The sequence below is a fragment of the Mytilus edulis genome, chromosome 3 (assembly GCF_963676685.1).
Source record: "Mytilus edulis chromosome 3, xbMytEdul2.2, whole genome shotgun sequence".
NCBI classification, from domain to species: Eukaryota; Metazoa; Mollusca; class Bivalvia; order Mytilida; family Mytilidae; genus Mytilus; species Mytilus edulis.
The window spans coordinates 53,643,420-53,650,553 of record NC_092346.1 but is presented as its reverse complement, the minus strand read 5'-3'; positions in this window follow the sequence as shown (position 1 = coordinate 53,650,553).

Genomic DNA, 7,134 nt, shown 5'->3' with positions numbered 1-7,134 from the left:
TGTGATAACTTGTTCCCCAGGCAGAGCTGTTTAATTTTCATTTGATTTCTTCTGCTAACTGATTAAGGGCATACAATACAGTTTAGATTTTGTAATGAAATTTTGATGAAAATTTGCATATAAACTGTTTTTTACCTGATTAAACCAAATATGTAATAAAAAATATACTATCATGTGCTACTTTTTGAGTAAATTAAGGTTGAAATTTAAGATATTTCCTCATAATTCAGATTTGTGGAATGTGGACATGTTTTTCCTTACGACAGAAATACAGTACATGTATAACTTTTTTGTTTTAAAAGATAAACATATTTCTGTTTTATACAAATGTTCTATAAATTGGTACATTTTATTTCTACAAATAACTTATATTTATCAAATGTGCATGAATGTAGAAAAAAAGTCATTTTTTGCTGTATATTTAGTAAATTAAAAAATGGCGCCCCGCCATCATTCAAATGTCTTGCGCCATCGTCAAATGACCAGCGCCATCGTCAAATGACCCGCGCCATCGTTAAATTGTCTTCCGCCATCGTTCAAAACTTTTATCGTTTTTATAGCTCGACACCATTTTTTAGCAATTATTATCAAATGCATGTAATTGCATAACCCTAGGCTTTTTTATATTATAATCCAATACAGTTCTATCGCCTGAGGGATATCTGGATTAAGATCACTTGTACCTGAGCTTGAACAGGTAGATCAACAAATCAGGCAGGAGAATACTATCTGAAGATAGACGATTGAGTCATTCATTTGTTGAATTATTCCGCAAATGCTTATGATAATTAAGATTAAATAAATAAATTAATAATCCAGTTACAATGAAAACAGTTTAACAAGTTGAACATGTGCTTATATTTTTACTTACGCAATCAGCATCCCCCTTTTTTAAGAAGTACAAAATAAGACGTAAAACAGTAATTATTATTTCATCGCAAATAACTCTAGTACTGCTGTAACGATAATATTAAATTACTTTAAAAGTTAAAAAGTTAAAACTTTATATTTCATGTAAAGAAATATTGTATCATAATTCCGAATTCATTTTGTAGTTTACAATCAAATTGATAAATCCGCGTTTCCGGTTTATATTCACACTCGAAAGATGCATGTTGCATAGCATCAATTTGCTTGATGAAGTCATTAAAAACCTTTTCATTTGCCAACGTTTGCTTTAACCTTTTACATAACCCGTACGAATCGTTTTGTTGTTGCTCCAAATCAGCCATACCGGTAATGTCTAATAAGTTTCACATACCTGCCAACCTTTATTTTCTCATCATTAAACAGTTTTCACTTGACTTGACGTCCATTTGAAAGTGAAAGTCAAAATGCCGAAATCGATGGGTCACTGTGAAAACAGTCTAATAATGAGAAAATAAAGGTTGGCAGGTAGGTGAAACTTACATAAATGAAGAGTTAAATGAAAAATGAACAGAGTGATGCCCGATTTATATAATTCCAAGGCCGTCAGTCGGCACCAGAAGCGACGAAGCAGCGCATCTATTTTGGGTGGGCAAATATTCACTTTTTGATATGGGACAAGCTCTGACGTCCCACGGCCCCAGCTTGTCTGGCAAAACAGCCGTTGGACGTCAGAGTAATCTCGGACTAGGATAACAGAGGCATTTACCAGCACATACATACATAATAAAATCCTGTCATAAGATAATAATCTATTTTTAATAGTTTATTTACATACTTACGATGAACTTTCACTTTCACTTTCAGTTGCTATTAATAACGTTACTTTCCATTGTAACATTGTGACTTTAAATTTTAACAACCCTATTTTGTACTTCAGCATGATTTTATGTATTGTTTTTATCCTGATGATGATGCCCTAGGCACCGAAACATGTCGATCAATAAATTTATGCAGCAATCCCTAAAGTGTTGTTGTTATAAGACTCTCTACATTTTATGATTTTTATCATAACGACCCTGCATACCCTCGGGTATCCACTTTATGGACTCTACCGTACTACAGACTCACCAGGCGTTGGTTCACTTTCGTTTGTAATTTATTTTTAATAAGGTATATATTTCATTAATTACATTGTGTTGATAAGAGATGTTGATATTTTATAGATAAGTAACAAATCTCTGTTAGTTTGTGACAACTGTAAGAAAAAATATTTGAAAGTATTAATTATATTTGATTATAATTTCAAAATAGATACATGTATACATTGTATTAAATCTAATTTTATAGAACCATTAATCATATCTAATGTTAAGAGTGTTTTCCTCACTTTTTTCATCATGCTTGAAGATAATGATTGATAATTGGCATATGGTCCGAGACCACAATTGTCGTCCCTTGATTTTCGTTGTTCACAAATATAGTCCCTAGTGTTGACAGTGGGTTACTTGCCATTAATTTTTATATCCCTTCCAAATTTATTTCTCCATGTTTAATGCCTCAAATTGCAAGTAGGGGGGTGAAATTACACTGTGAAAAAATTTGGGTCCAGAATTTTAAAGGAAAGTAGTGATTTGGTCCAGGTGAAAAAGGTTGAAAAATAGCACTTCGGAAGCTGTCAAAAGATTTCAAGACGCCCTAAAGATAAAATTGTCCATATTTTGATTAGAGACCATGAAGTTTTCTATAATTTTGATATAATTTGTCCCAAAAGTAGTACAACACACTGTAAAAGTTTCTTTGAGAAAGCGCTGGTGGGATTTTTTTTATTTACATTTATGTTCTAAAAGAAATGCACTACGAAATAATTGTGGTCTCGGACCATATAGTCTTATCATGACAAGTAACAGATCCAGTAAAAATTTTTGAAGATATTGACTTGATATTTTCTTTTTGTTTAATACACCATGACAAGTTATGGAACAAGTTAGCATTTTGTTCCAGTATAAAGAATTTTTACCCGGTAGGGGAGTCCCGGACTATGTATTGCCATGCAATACTCTAAGAATGCTTGTTATAATATACTTCTATTTGAGGATTAGATCTGATTATCCATGTAACAATGATGTTATTTGTTTATCTAAAGTTTTAAGCTTTGATTAAAAAATTCAAATAAAAGTCTAGTCAATATATTTTTATGCCCTTGCTGTAGCGAAGGGGGCATTAAGGGCATAAGATACAGTTTTGATCCTGTATTTACAGTTTGATGAAAATTTCCATATAGGCTAGTTTTTGCCTGCTTAAATCAAATATGTAATAAAAAATATACCTTCATGTGCTCCTTTTTAAGTTAAATGAGGTCGAAATTTTGTATATTTGCTCAAAATTCGGATTTGTGGCCGTATTTTCCCTTTCGAAAGAAAACCATAACTTTTTTTTTTAAAAGATAAACACAAATTGTTTTTTGTTAGATAATTTGTAATTTTTGTATTTTATAAGTATCCTAAAAAATTATGCATTTTTTTATTCAGAAATAACTCATATTTATCAAATGGTCATGAATTAAGAAAAAAACGTATTTTTTTGCTGTATATTTATCAAAATTAAAAAAAATCCTCTATTTATAGTTTAATAAAATTAAGTTTGCCTCAACCAAATGATATTACCACTAAATACTTATCATGTTTGAATTTAAGGGGCATCACTTTTACCGTTCTAGAGTTATGCCCCTTTCCACTGATAAATTAAAGCAATATTTACCCTTCATTTCTAAAAATATTTTAAAAAAGTCTTCTTTTAAAATTGAAGTTATTTTTCTTTGTCAATAATGGTAGTTCAATCAACTACAACCAATGCAATATTCAGTTTTTCTTCCTACTGTTAGTGGTAAAGTAAAGCAAACTTTACCATTCAGTGCTTACAAGCACTTTGATTTCTGTTCTAGGGTTATGTCCCTTTACAAATGAATAGCAGTTTTCTTGGGTTTCTTTGGGACAGGTAAACCATGAATTCAAATATTCAATGAATTTCAAATTTTATATAAGTTTTATATGTAGAGATTGGCAAAACCACACAATCAAATATCCACGAAAAATTATATCCACTAAAATAAATAAATCCACAGTATATAAAAATTAGGTATGAACAATAATGCCTTGGTTTAAAATAAATCACAGAAATTCAAAAAATAATTCAGGCTTGCAATTGTACAAAATGTACACATACTAGGTCACATGGGTGAAAAAACTTAGATAACAGCAGGGATTTTCATTGACTGACATTTATCAACCGTGCTTCTATTACCTCAGCCTTTTGTGACAGAACACACCAGGGTATTGAATGATAAGTGTTATAATTTTTGTAACATCTGAATTTGGGCGTAAAAGTGGTAGCAAGTTTGACATTGATAAAACTTAATTGGACCTCTCATAATATATCAAGCAATAAAAAGAAAAGAAACACTTAAAAGTTTATACTGGTTGCTTAGCTCCTTATCTCTGTTAATGAAAGACAACTATTAATATAACTTCAGGACAATTATTTTATATATATTTTTAAAAACCTTTTGCATCCTTTCTAATTTTCTTAGAATTGTGTATATTTACATTTAGTTTAATTATATTAACATCTTCTGATAAATGAAAAAGGAAATGACCCATCAATATCATAAAATGTTTAACTTTCTAAATCATAAAATGTTTTACTTTCTAAAAAAAAAATGCATTTAAAATTAATATGACTAGATGCTGCAAATAATTTTATTTTGCTGCTCTATAATTTCTAGATGCACAGTTTTGTCTGGGCCTTGGTTTCATGGTTTTTGTCAATAGTTATGATGAGTCTTACATATATTCACAAAAACATATATTGTGGCCTTGGACTGTTTTTATTCTTTTTAGTAGAGTTGTTGTCTCTTTTGCACATTTCCCATTTCCATTCTAAACTCTATGAAAAGGGTTATTGTTATTCAGACTATTAAAAATAGTTGCCAGACAAGCATACCCAGTGTATAGTAATAAAAAGCATTGCATTTCTCTTGAAATTCTTGTATTTAAAAAATCCTAGAAAGCTAATGTTTTGTTCAAAGATAGAGTTAAATGACTTGCGGTTTAAACAACTTGATAATCATGTCTTTATAGATAATAATTGTTGACTGTAAATAGATAATCAGTAATAATTGCACCTTTGATTCACCTATTATCTGTGGTGTCATTGTCCTAAGTCAAGATATAGATCATATCATTGTTAATGCTGTCAATATGATTTTCTAGAAATTTGTACTTTACAGGAGACCAACAGGGGGAACTGAGTAGATGTAAGTATTGATTCTTAAAATAATACATTTTATGGCCATTTTTGACCCACCATTTGTCTGCTCGCAGCTTTAAAATTCTTACACATTTTTATCTTACTTATATTAGAGGTATCAGCAATGTTTACAACAAGTGCAAAAGATATAGCTGCCAATCAACTTTTGAAAAATAGAGTTATGCCCCATGGAAATATTAATTATTTGAAAAATTGCATAATATGTACACTCTTATGTGTACAGCCTTTTTGCAGATGTTTTAGAACTTAGATCAAATGTGTAGATTAGCTATGTCTCAAATAAGTTTGGAACTCAGTGCTGATGAAAATTTTTTGATAGAGTTATGATCTTTGGTAATAATGTTTATAAGGGAAAAAAATGCCATTTTTTAAGCTCTTGCATGTAAAATTCTTTCTTGCTAGAATTTTATAAAACTTATCTCAATGGTTTATATCAGCATTGTCTCTAGACACGTTTGAAAATCAGCGTGATCAGCTATTTTTATACGACCAGAAAATTTTTGCGATTGTATATTTGTATCACGGCGTCGTCAGCGTCGTTCAAAGACGGATGGTTTCCGGATAATAACTTTAGTTTAGGTAGTTAGAAATCAATAAAATTTTAACACAATGTTTATAACCACAAAAGGTAGGTTGAGATTGATTTTTGGGGTTATGGTCCCATTGGTTTAGGAATTAGGGGCCCAAAACATACATTTATCTAGTTTCAGGACTATAAGTTGTATATAAGTATTTTAATTACTCTGAAATTGTACCACAATGTTCATACCATTAAGTAGAAGGTTGGGATTTATGTTAAGGGTTATGGGGCAAACAGTCTATGAATTAAGGGCCAAAAAGGGGTCATAAACAAGCATTTTTGAAGTTTCGGGACAATTACTTATGTTTAACGTATGGATCTCTCTGACATTGTACCACAAGGTTCCATATAATGAAGGGAAAGCTTGGTGTCAGTTTGGGGTTAATATCCCTGAACATTTAGTAATAAAGGGGCCCAAATAAGCATTTTTGTAGTTTTCAGTCAATAACTTGTGTTTAAGTGTATAAATCTCTCTGAAATTATACCACAAATTTCCATACTACAAATGTACAAAGGGATGGTTATAGTGGGTAATGGATCAAATCATTGAGCAATTAGGGGTAAAAAAAAGGGGGGAAACAAAGTTTTTTTTCTGGTTAAAGGACAATTTAGACAATTTAAAAGCAGTGTAAGGGAGGTAATCCAATTCCAATTAAAATTTAAAGAAATACTGTTATATATATGTTTGATTACCTCCCTTACACTGCTTGAAAATTATGTCAAAGGAAGTGATAATTGTCTTGAGATGTGTAGCTGTAAATTTATTTTTAGAAGTTACTGTTAATTAATATTAATTTTAACCATGACTGTAAGTTATTTTATATTTTAATAGTCTGTTGTTATTTATGTATTATTGTCATTTTGTTTATTTTCTTTGGTTACATCTTCTGACATCAGACTCGGACTTCTCTTGAACTGAATTTTAATGTGCCTATTATTATGCGTTTACTTTTCTACATTGGCTAGAGGTATAGGGGGAGGGTTGAGATCTCACAAACATGTTTAACCCCGCCGCATTTTTGCCCCTGTCCCAAGTCGGGAGCCTCTGGCCTTTGTTACTCTTGTATTATTTTAATTTTAGTTTCTTGTGTACAATTTGGAAATTAGTATGGCGTTCATTATCACTGAACTAGTAATATTTGTTTAGGGGCCAGTTGAAGGACGCCTCCGGGTGTGGGAATTTCTCGCTACATTGAAGACCTGTTGGTGACCATCTGCTGTTGTTTTTTTCTATGGTCGGGTAGTTGTCTCTTTGGCACATTCCCCATTTCCATTCTCAATTTTATTTATGATGTATTTAAATGAGTAGTTATTTTTGCCAACTTAATTAAATATTTGAATTGAGATTATTTTTGGAA